The sequence below is a fragment of the Dendropsophus ebraccatus genome, chromosome 8 (genome assembly GCF_027789765.1).
Source record: "Dendropsophus ebraccatus isolate aDenEbr1 chromosome 8, aDenEbr1.pat, whole genome shotgun sequence".
NCBI classification, from domain to species: domain Eukaryota; kingdom Metazoa; phylum Chordata; class Amphibia; order Anura; family Hylidae; genus Dendropsophus; species Dendropsophus ebraccatus.
In genome coordinates this window covers 68,264,826-68,277,405 of record NC_091461.1, presented here as the reverse complement: position 1 = coordinate 68,277,405, position 12,580 = coordinate 68,264,826, and positions in this window count along the sequence as shown.

Sequence of the window (12,580 nt, the reverse complement as noted above, 5' to 3'; positions counted from 1 at the left end):
AAAAATGCAACATAAAAAAAATCTGACCTTGCATTTTTGCAAAGAAAAAAAAATTGACCCTTAGGGGACACAGCCAGTTTGGGCGTTTATGAAACGGCCATATTTTTTAAATATGACATGCTTTTACAAATCCTTGTGCTTCCAAGATTATTTTTTCTCTACATTTGATAGTATCTGCCAATAAGGTAAAATTAGCATTTTATTTGCAGAGATTCCAATGTAATCCTATGTATTTTTTACCATACCAATTACTGTTAGCGATCTACCAATGTCGGTGCTGGACCCCAGTGGCAGTCACACTAAACTGTCAGGTATCAGCTGACAGTTTAGTTGCGGCTCCTGATCACTGTTTGTGTAAACAGTGCGCATCGAAAGCAGGTCAGTTATAGTACGTCTTCGTGCTGATTATAACTGACTGGTGTAGCTAGGGGTTAAGGCAGTGTGAATTCTAACCATGAATTGCATTGTGTAAAAATGAAAAAAACAAAACAAAATTGCTTCCCCCCCCCCCCCCCACCCAATTTAACCTCACAAAAAATCCAGGAGTCCTATAAATAGAGTTGACACTGTATACAGTGCTTGTTACAACATTTATTCACACAGATAAAATAATGTAAACAACCAAGATGCTTAAAATATACTTACAATATAAAAAATAATAAATAAAATCTTAGATATACTGTATATGTAGTGTAACACTGCAGCAGCAGGGACCTTGCAGGTTGAAAATATTACATACAATATGGTATATGTCTCCTACTTATAGTCATAGTCAGAGCAGTGACCTTTTGTATAGCAAAATAGTGTAGCAAATAGTTTTACAGCATAGAAGCCAGAGGAGTCTGCTGTGTCAGATATTGAATGATACAGTCCTGTAATCTAATGGTAAATGTACTTTTAAAGACTTCTTTGCTAACTATTCCTATTATCTAGAATAAATTTGTTAAAAGTAATGGATCTTAAAAATTTTATAATCTAGTGCCATTTGTTTTCTTTGCAGCTTCAGAAGTTAAGTAATTTCCCTGTAGCCAAAGCATTGTTGATTTATGTTAAGTAAAATAATGTAAACTTTAGACAGCAAGATCTCAAGAATTCTTACTCATTTTAAGAAAAATACATATTTAGAATAAATTGGACCACTGGATGATATTTTTTATGTCACCGGACTACATATAAATTCCTGGCCTGAGGGAATTATGTATCATCAAGATTAAGGAAAATCCCTTTATGCTGGGTTTTTATTTATTTATTGCAAAACTGCCACTGTAGTCTTTGATCCAAACCCAGAAGTGGACCCAACAGAAATCAGAAGCATAAGCCCATAAGCCCTTTATATAAGCCCTTTTTTTTATATTTTCCATTGCTTTTGAGTCCATGCTTATTTGGGCACAAATACTGCAGATTCATTCCTCCCCTTGCAAAAAAACAACAACAAAAACTGCTCTCTCAGCAGCCCAAATCCTTCAAAACCTTAAAAAAGTCAGATAGCTGGTAGTGCCCACCGTGCCAAGGGTGCATGCCAGAGCCAGTTCAGAGGTGCTAACCAAAGACATGGGTTAAGTACAGACAAAAAAACAGAAAGTGAAACAGCAACCCACAGGTGCAAGTGCTTACCGTATATACTCCCCCCGATGTACACAATGAAAAAAAAAAAAAAAAAAAGGATCTTAGCAAACTATTTGATTAAACCATGTCATGTGTACCATGCCATCATGTTAAGCTGTCCTCAGAGATATGGTCCTACTCTAGCATTTTCACACTAGCAATGGCCTCTCCTGGGCTAACATTAACCCCTTGCCGCAAAATGACGTTTGGGAAACGTCATGTAAAGCAGGTAGTTCCCGCAACATGACGTTTCCCAAACATCATGGTTTCCCTGCCTCCCCCCGCTGTCCCTAGGTGAGATCGGGCAGCAGGAGGAGGCTGTGTCACACAGCATCCTCCTGCTGCCTCTGCCCGGAGGGGAGCCGCGCTCCCCCCGGGCAGTTAACTTCATAAACGCCGCAGTCAATGTGACCGCAGCGTCTATGGGGAGATTCAGTGTCCCCCGCCGATCGGGCGGCGGAGTGAGGCTGCAGAACGTTGCCTCCCCCCACCGCCACTCAATGTGTGTCCCCCGGCCCCCTCCCCTCGTCCCCCGATACCGGCGGATCGCCGCTATTACCGTTATAGCGGCGATCCGCCGGTACCGGGCATTACCGGCGCCGCCGATAGCTTTCATCTCCCCCCACCGTGAATCCACGGTGGGGGAGATGAAAATTGTCCCCTCAGACCCCAGATCAGCCCCCCGATCAGACCCCAGATCACCATACCCGGGCGGCCATCAGATCCAAGATGGCCGCCCCCATCCCTTTGAACAAACAATGTTTGTTTGCAGGGATGGAAATGAATTAGTGATCAAAGCCCCATGATCTCCGCCACCGGAGGTAGCGGAGAGCATGGGGCAGTGATCGGGGACCCCCCCGTGTGGTCCCGGAGCAGGCCATCGGCGGTATATACTATATACCACCGATCGCCTGTTCCCAGTGCTGATCAGCACTTTTTATCCCCTGTCACCATAAATCATTGGTGACAGGGGATAAAAAGTGTCACGGTGCCCCCCCACCCCCCCAGTCACCCCCGTCCCCCAGTCACCCCCCCTTCCCCACATATATTACCTGATCCAGAGAGGTCCGTCCTCCTCGACGTCCAGGCTGATTCTGAAGTGCGCATGCGCTCCAGAATCAGTTATCTCGGAAAATTTAAAGTGACAGAGACCAATTTGGTCTCTGTCACTGAACTATGATTACTGTGATAGAAAATATCACAGTAATCATAGTAATACAGTGAAAATTAATGTATAAAGTACAAAAAGTGAAAAACATACAAAAAAAAACACACTTTTTATTATAGTAATAATTGCAGTTTACTCCCAGATTACCCCTAACCCCCCCCAAATTACCTGTAACCACCGCAGGTTGCCCATATCCGCCCCAGGTTGCCCGTAACCACCGCAGGTTGCCCATATCCGCCCCAGATTGCCTGTATCCGGCCACCCCCCCAAATTACCTGTAATCTCATTCTTTTATTGTATTTTAGTAACTGTGCTATTCTAATAACCATTACTAGCTGCGGTTTTGCTCCCTTCCTTCTGAGCCCTGCTGTATGCCCATACAGTGGTTTATGCCCACATATGGGGTACCGTTCTACTCAGAAGAAGCTGCGTTACAGATTTTGGGGTACGTTTTTTCTCCCATTCCTCTAAACTAAACGAACATATATTGGAAAAATTCGAGTTTTTCATTTTTACTGTCTTATTTTGAATACTTTCCTCTAATACCTGTGGGGTCAAACCGCTTACTGCACCCCAAGATGAATTCTTTGAGGGGTGTACTTTCTTAAATGGGGTGATTTTTTGGGGGGGTTCTCTTCTACTGACACTACAGGGGCACTGCAAACGCACCTGGTGCTCAGAAACTTCTTCGGAGAAATCTGCACTGAAAATGCTAATTGGCGCTCCTTCCCTTCTGAGCCCGGCTGTGTGCCCATACAGTGGTTTATGCCCACATATGCGGTACCGTTCTACTCAGGAGAACCTGCATTACAGATTTTGGCATGCAGCTTCTCTCCTGTTCCTCGTGAAATTGAGAAATTTCAAACTAAACAAACATATTATTGGAAAAATTCTAGTTTTTCAATTTTACTGTCTTATTTTGAATACTTTCCTCTAATACCTGTGGGGTCAAAATGGTCACCACACCCCAAGATGAATTATTTGAGGGGTGTACTTTCCAAAATGGGGTGACTTTTGGGGGGTTTCTCTTCTGCGGACACTACAGGGGCACTGCAAACGCACCTGGCGCTCAGAAACTTCTTCAGCAAAATCTGAACTGAAAATGCTAATTGGCGCTCCCTTCCTTCTGAGCCCTCCTGTGTGCCCATACAGTGGTTTATGCCCCCATATGGGGTACCGTTGTACTCAGGAGAACCTGTGTTACAAATTTTGGGGTACTTTTTCTCTCTTTTTCCTTGTGAAATTGAGAAATTTCAAACTAAACGAACATATTATTGGAAAAATTCGTGTTTTTCATTTTTACTGTCTAATTTTGAATACTTTCCTCTAATGCATGTGGGGTCAAAATGCTCATCCTACCCCAAGATGAATTCTTTGAGGGGTGTACTTTCGAAAATGGGGTGACTTTTGGGGGGATTCTATTCTGCTAACACTACAGGGGCACTGCAAACGCACCTGGCGCTCAGAAACTTTTTCAGAAAAATCTGCATTAAAAAAGCTAATTGGCGCTCCTTCCCTTCTGAGCGCGGCTGTTTGCCCATACAGTGGTTTACGCCCACAAATTGGGGTACCGTTGTACTCAAGAGAACCTGCGTTACAAATTTTGGGGTACGGATTCTCTCATGTTCCTTTTGAAAAGGAGAAACTTTAATCTAAACATATATATTATTGGAAAATTTAAATTTTTGATTTTTTTTACGGCCTAATGGTGAACACTTTCCTCCAGCCCCTGTAGGGTTAAAATGCTCATTATACCCCTAGATTAATTCTTTAAGGTGTCTAGTTTCCAAAATGGGGTCACTTATGGGGGTTTACAGCATACAAGCGTCCTAAATCAACTTAAAAAAAAGAACTGGTCCCTAAAAAAAATCAGTTTTGGAAACTTTCACAAAATGTGATAATTTGCTAATAAATTTCTAAGCCCCATAACACCCTAAAAAAGTAAAATATGTTTCCCAAATTATGCCAGAATAAAGAGGACATATTTGTTATGTGATTTAGTAACTAATTTATGTGCTATGACTTTCTTTTTTAGAAGCAGAGAATTTCAGAAGTTCATAAAATGCAAAATTTTCAAATTTTTCATGATATTTTGATGTTTTTCACAAAAAACACACAAAGTAGTGACTAAATTTTGCCACTAATATAAAGTGCCATATGTGACGAAAAAACAATCTCAGAATCGCTAGCATACGTTAAAGCATCACTGAGCTATAAGCACATATAGTGAGACAGGTCAGATTTTGAAAAATGAGCCTGGTCATTAAGGCCAAAACAGGCTTTAGAGGCAAGGGGTTAAAGGGGTTGTCCAGAGAATTTTTTTTTTTTTCAAAATTAACTGGTGTCAGGAAGTTATATAGATTTGTAATTTACTTCTATAAAAAAAAAAATCTCAAGTCATGCAGGAAATGGTGTTTTATTTTCAGTCTGACACAGTGCTCTCTGCTGACATCTCTGACCGAGACAGGAACTGTCCAGAGGAGGAGAGGTTTTCTTTGGGGATTCATAGAAAGCCGAGACAGAGTTCCTGTCTAGGCCAGAGATGTCAGCAGAGAGCACTGTGTCAGATTGAAAATAAAACATTTCCTGCAGGACATATAGTAGATTATAAGTATGGGGAGACTTAAGATTTTTTAATAGACGTAAGTTGCAAATCTCTATAACTTTCTGATATCAGTTTATTTGAAAGAAAAAAATTTTCACTGGACAACCCCTTTAAGCCTACAACTGGACAGATACGATCCAAATAATCGCCTTTTTTTTCCAAAACATGGGTGGTTTGCATGCGTTGCCATCAGGGACTTGAGCGAGGTGTAAATATCAATAACCTGAGCACCACCTGCATGATAAGCCATCTAAATGAAAAGCATGAGTTGAAGTACTGACATTGAACTGAAATCCAGTTAGTGTCAGCTGCGCACAATTGTACATTGGAATGCAGGAAGGGGTTAAACATGTTATTTTAAATATAATAATGTAATTGTAAAATTTAGATTTGGAAGAGAGTCATCAACGTCAAGCTGACTGTATATAAAAAAGTCGTGGGTATGACAGTATGTTAACTAGATGCTGTATCATACTAATAATGTGCAGCCCACATGATGTTTTCTTCTATGCCAACCTCTTGAGAGGGTGATATTTTTTAAGCTAATAGATTTACACTATTGGATAATTAACGCTATATTTACAAATCTCATAATCTGGTTGTATTTGTAACAAAAGTGTGTGTGTGTGTTTTTATTTCACCACCTGATTTGCCTTGGCTCAAAAAAATAATTACATAAAAAATAAAAAACAGCAATTTGCATACAAAATATTTATTAATGTTGTGTATAAATTTACTTAAATGAATGTTCATTAAGCAATCCAATTGCTTTTCGATGTTTAGTTTAGATCTCTTATATTTCATTTTTTTTGCCTGTTTAGTAGACCAAATTACACAATGAATTTTAATAGATAAAAAACTAAGGGTCATTTACATGGGCCCGATAAATTGTGGGGCCGGGCCATCAAGCACTGTATTGTCCATGTGGCAATTACCATTCATTGTCACTATCCGAACATCTCCTGTTTACAGACGGAGATGTGCTGCAGATAACAATAAATTTTACTGCCGCATAAAAGATCTAATCAGCCAACGAGCGGGTGTTTTTCCTGATGGCGGGCACTTTAACATGGGACAGTTATCTGTTAATTAAGCCTTCCTAGGAATGCTTCTTGACGATAATCAACTAGTGTAAAAAGGTCTTAAAATATTTTACAAAAGCTTTTGATATGTTACAGAGACATTGAAGAGAAGAGGGTTGGACCCTCCTGTATTTGGGATCTCAGGTTTCTAGCATTTAAACACACTTTACTGTTGATATATTGGACTAAGTTACTTGGTGCTGTTGGACTTGCTGCTTTTTGGTTATGTTGCAAAGACCTTGTAAGCATTTTGATCAGTTGATTTCTAGATATACTGTAGCATATATATAACTGTCTATATATCACTGTAACGCTATGGGAATGTGCTGTAGCAGCACCCAGCACACTTCTCAAACATGCTTTTACACCCCCGTCCCTGGAATGTTCAAGCTGGAAACTTACTTTATAAACTTGGCGCCCTGTATGTAAATTGCCCCCAAGTAGTCCTGTGGGCGGTGAGCCAGGGCAAGTAGTCACTGTCCCCTGGGCATTCCTGAGTGGTAATACCGCCCCTCTGGGCATGAGTAGGCTGCATAATTGTGGCGATGTCACCAAGAGGCGCGCTGTCCCTAACATCAGCATGCCTAAGTTCTTTCTGTGCCGCACTTGCGCAGTACAGTGGGTTCACTCCGTACCGTACTGCGCAGGTGCAGAAAGCCTCAAACTTATTGCTGGAGATCCGGCAATGAGTTTGAGGGTATTTTTGCACCTGTGCAGTTCGGCGCAAACCGGACCTGCTGTACTGCGCATGAGCGGTGCAGTAAGGACGTAGACGTGTTGACATCAGGAACAGTGCGCCTCTCAGTGACGTCGCCATAATTATGCAGCCTACCACTCCAGAACGCCCAGGGGACAGTGACTACTTGCTGCTGCTCACCGCCCACATGACTATTTGTTGGCAATTTACATACAGGGCTCCAAATTTTTAAAGTAAGTTTACAGCTCAGTTCTTTCTCCTGTTACAGCAGCCCCCCCCCTCTCCTTCCTTGTCAGGTGACTCAGCTCCCATTGGCTGAACAACTGCAAGCCATCACTTGGACTGGGGAGGGGGGGCTGTAACAGAACCTAGAGCAGGCCTCCTGCTGATGACTCATCCTCGCAAGAAGGAGCTGCCTGGTGACGACAGTAATCAGGTCTGTGTGAGTTAGGACACTTCCTGGTGGGGGCTGGAGGGGGGAAAAGACAGGGGGGGGAGGCAGATAGGTGATTAAAGCATATTACAGAGTTATATAACTTTGTAATGTGCTTCAATTACTGGGAAAAAGTTTTTAATGGCACTTGTCCTTTAACATGAGGACCTGGCTGCTGATAGCAGACAGTCGCCGTACCTACTGGCGTTCCCACTGGAGTCCTTAAGTGACAGGATCCAGTGGTGTAGCTACCATAGAGACAGGGTAGGCAGTGTCCTTTTGCTTAACAACTTATGTACTGCAGTGTGTAAATCATCCAATGTTTACTTACATGCTGCAAAAAAAAAAAAAAAGGGGTTAAGAAGCAGAAGACAGAGATTTCTGCTTCACTACACTGATAACCTCTGGCCTCTGTTCTCCAGCTGTAAAGTAGGAAAGGAAAATGTGCAGAGCTCCATGTAGAGGTCAGAGGTTATCAGTGCACCAGAAGTAAAGCAGATATCTCTTTGTCTTCTGAACATTGAATTTAAGTTACCTAAAATGACTCTTAGTATTTAATATCCATGTGCATTAAGGAATATATATAACCTACAAACAAAACAATGCTGGACAATGCTATTAAATTAATAAATCAAATAATGCTTTATTGTTACATACAAGAAATTTTTTTAAAAACATTTAAAAAGGGAAGCATAAAACAATACAGTACATACATTGGATGGCTTACAAGGCAGGTGATCATAGATAATGTATAGTCAATATAATAGATACAAGTTGATGGTGTATCAATCAACCAGGTTAGGTACAAAAAACATATACATATTAGTAAGAAAAGTACTCAAAAGTGCAATAAAAAAGGTGCATATAGCTGCAAGCCAAAGTGCAAGCCAAAAAAGAAAAAAATGAAAAAAAAAATAATATATATATATATATATATATATATATATATATATATATATATATATATACTTCAACCTCCTGATGTAAGAATGATCTGCCTGGTAATACCACTCACCCAACGCTGTGTTTCCCCACACAAGCTTTATCAAGGTTGTGTGGCGAAACGCGGCGTTGGGTGAGTGGTATTACCATCGACTTGGTATTACTGTATTGTTTTATTCTTCCCTTTTTAAAATGTTTTAAAAAAGAATTATTGCATCTTCCGAACATTGGGTCACTTACACACTACCGTACATAAAGGGGTTAAGCAGACGGTAGTGTGCTCCTGCACCTACGTATTTAACCATAAGGGCTCCTAATGGGCCTTTATAGGTGAAAAAAAAGAGTAGCCATTGGCTCTCTGCTCTGCCAGTCACTCTTATGGCTGCAGCCAGGAACATCACAGAGCATACACTGTACAGTCATGGCCTAAAGTTTTGAGAATGATACAAATATAAATTTTTACAAAGTTTACTGCTTCAGTTTTTAAAATGAATTTGCATATACTCTAGAATGTTATAAAGAGTGATCAGCTTAACAACAATTACTTGCAAAGTCAATATTTGCCTAGAAAATGAACTTTATCCCCCAAAACACATTTCAACATCATTGCAGCCCTGCCTTAAAAGGACCAGCTAACATTGTTTCAGCGATTGCTCCATTAACACAGGTGTGGGTGTTGATGAGGACAGGGCTGGAGATCAATCTGTCATGATTAAGTAAGAATGACACCACTGGACACTTTAAAAGGAGGCTGGTGCTTGGCATCATTGTTTCTCTTCTGGTAACCATGGTTATCGCTAAAGAAACATGTGCAGTCATCATTGCACTGCACAAAAATGGCCTTACAGGGAAGAGTATCGCAGCTAGAAAGATTGCACCTCAGTCAACAATCTATCACATCATCAAGAACTTCAAGAAGAGAGGTTCCATTGTTGCCAAAAATTCTCCAGGGTGACCAAGAAAGACCAGCAAGCACCAGGACCGTCTCTTAAAAGTGTTTCAGCTGCAGGATGTGGCTACCAGCAGTGCAGAACTTGCTCAGGAACGGCAGCAGGCAGGTGTGAGTGCATCTGCATGCACTGTGAGGCGGAGACTCTTGGAGCAAGGCCTGGTCTCAAGAAGGGCAGCAAAAAAGCCATTTCTCTCCAGAAAAAACATCAGGGACAGACTGATATTCTGCAAAAGGTACAGGGAGTGGACTGCTGAGGACTGGGGTAAAGTAATTTTCTCTGATGAATCCCCTTTCCGATTGGAAAACTGCTTATTTGGAGAAGACAAGGTGAGCGCTACCACCAGTCTAGTCTGATGCCAACTGTAAAGCATCCTGAAACCATTCATGTGTGGGGTTGCATCTCAGCCAAGGGAATCGGCTCTCTCACAGTCTTGCATAAAAACACAGTCATGAATAAAGAATGCTACCAGAATGTCCTCAAAGAGCAACTTCTCTAAACCGTCCCAGAGCAGTTTGGCAATCAACAGTGCCTTTTCCAGCATGATGGAGCACCTTGCCATAAAGCAATGTGATAATTAAATGGCTCAGGGAACAAAACCTAGAGATTTTGGGTCCATGGTCTGGAAACTACCCAGATCTTAATCTCATTGAGATCTTGTGGTCAATCATCAAGAGACGGGTGGACAAACAAAAACCAACAAAGTCTGACAAAATGCAAGCATTGATTGTGCAAGAATGGACTGTTATCAGTGAGGATTTGGTCCAGAAGTTGATTGAGAGCATGTCAGGGAGAATTGCAGAGGTCCTGAATAAGGGTCAACACTGCAAATATTGACTTGCTGCATTAACTCATTCTAACTGTCAATATAAGTTTAATATTGTTACTCATAATATGATTGCAATTGTATTTCTGTATGTGATAAAAACATCTGACAAACACACATAAAAAAACAGAGGGCAGCAGATCATAAGAAAATATATTTGTGTCATTCACAAAACTTTTGGCCATGACTGTATATATATGCGCAGTGCTTTGTATTGTGCGTAGAGGGGCCCTTATAAGTTTTTGCTATGGGGCCCCGTGAATCCTAGCAATGCCTCTGACAGGATCCCATGAAATACTGGTGCGGCAAGGGTCCTTAAAGGGGTTAATGTCAAATTGCTGTTCTTTTACAACAATGGCCGTTGTATTGAAATAATTTTATTTATTTGCCATTAATTGGCTAAATTACACTAAATTTCAACAGTGTGTAAACATAACCTTTCATTGTTTTTAATCCACTCCTGGTTTTGGTTGAAAAATACTGACCAAAATACCGAGCAAAGTACTGTCTGGGAACACAGCCTAATTCTGTAGTCTGGTTGGGTTGGGCACCCCTTACTGATTGTTGACTATTGCGCTTTATATGTATGATGTAAAGCTCTTAGCTTCCACATTCAGTAATTCTACTTTGTTTGGTTTGATTTACAATATAACATATAAACTGTCTCTAATTATTCAATAACTACAAAGCAATTACCTGGAAAGCTTTGTCTAAGGATTTACTTTTATAGAAGAGTATAAAAAGCCATAAGCAGCATTATGTAGAACTGTAATCACTTATTCTTGAGTGGGCGGGATAATGCCATTAGCTGTTCCTAATAGGAGGTCAGCAGATTTGTGGTAAAGGAAGTAAAAATGGGGAATGACTGACTGGATATTGTTTTATTCTGTAAATATGGTGTTGCATAACTGAGCAGGGAGAATGAAGAGACAATTACAGGGAGATTTTATTGTGTGCAAAAAACAGAAGCCAAGACAAGGGCTGAGTAAGCAAAACACACTCAACTGTGCAGAAATCTCCAGGTATTAATCATAAGTTAAAATAATAATTGCATTCTCCGGCAGCCGAGCCTACACCATGAAATCGGTAATAGTCTGTTTCAGGTGTGTGTAGTCTTCTATGTTTTTTTTTTTTCTACTCTAGGAAATAAAAGCAAACTACTTTTAACTCTGTGCTATCATTATCTGCTCTTTTGTTTTTTAATTAAAAAAATTTTGTTGTTGAAGTTTCAGTAACTTAGCATTTTTAACCCCTTCATGATGCAATGTTGCTCCCCTCCTTCTAAGAGCCATAGCACTTTTATTTTTCCACCTACAGGGCTGGTTAGTGTGTGTAATTTTTTGTGCCATAATCTCTAGTTTTTATTAATATCATATTGGTGTAAGAAAAAATTTGGATTGCTTTTTGTTATTTTTTTTCCCCTGATATATAATTTAAAAAAATTAGCAATCCTGGTGTATTGTTTTTTTGGTGTTTTTTTTTCTATGCTGTTCACCATGCGGGAACAATAATGTTATATTTTTAAAGATCAGACAATTCCACATGTTACAATATATAATATATATATATATATATTTTTTACATACTTTTATTTTATAATGGTCACAGAGGTATTTTAAACTTTTATTGGGGGTTTATAAGGTTTTTTTTAATACTTTAAAAAAACTAAAAAAAATTTAATTAAACTTTTTTTTTTACACTTTACCTGTTACTGACTTCCTTTACTGCTGCATATGCTACAGATTGCTGTGTTTAAGAGGTTAATGACAGGCAGCTGTGAGATCGCAGCTGCCTGTCATTATCTCCAGCCCCAGACACACTGATGTGTGCAGGACCACTCTCACTGCAGCGGTCCCATACACATCAAAAGCCCCTTACTGTAAGGAACGTGTATATATGTTCCTGCTGCCCGGGGCATGTGCAGCAGAAACTTATATGCACCTATCATTGTAAAGGGATTAATATCCTTACTTGGTGGTGGTTTATTAACTTACCAAATAAATTAGTTTGACACTTAAATCAATAATTTGTTTTTATTCGATTCTGTATGGTTGTACTGGGATGTACCTGTTTTTTGACACTTCATGGCCAGTTCCTGCTGTGTGTTTGTGTTGACCCTTTCATCACTTTAGAATTTAAAACAAATAGCTGTAGACTTTCCAAAAACTTTGAGATGCAAGTCTTAGAGAAGCGCACCTTTTAGAATAATAGTTTAAAAAAGCTAGTGTCCTTGGTTGCACATTTGGCCCATGTTGACACAATGGAAAATGAC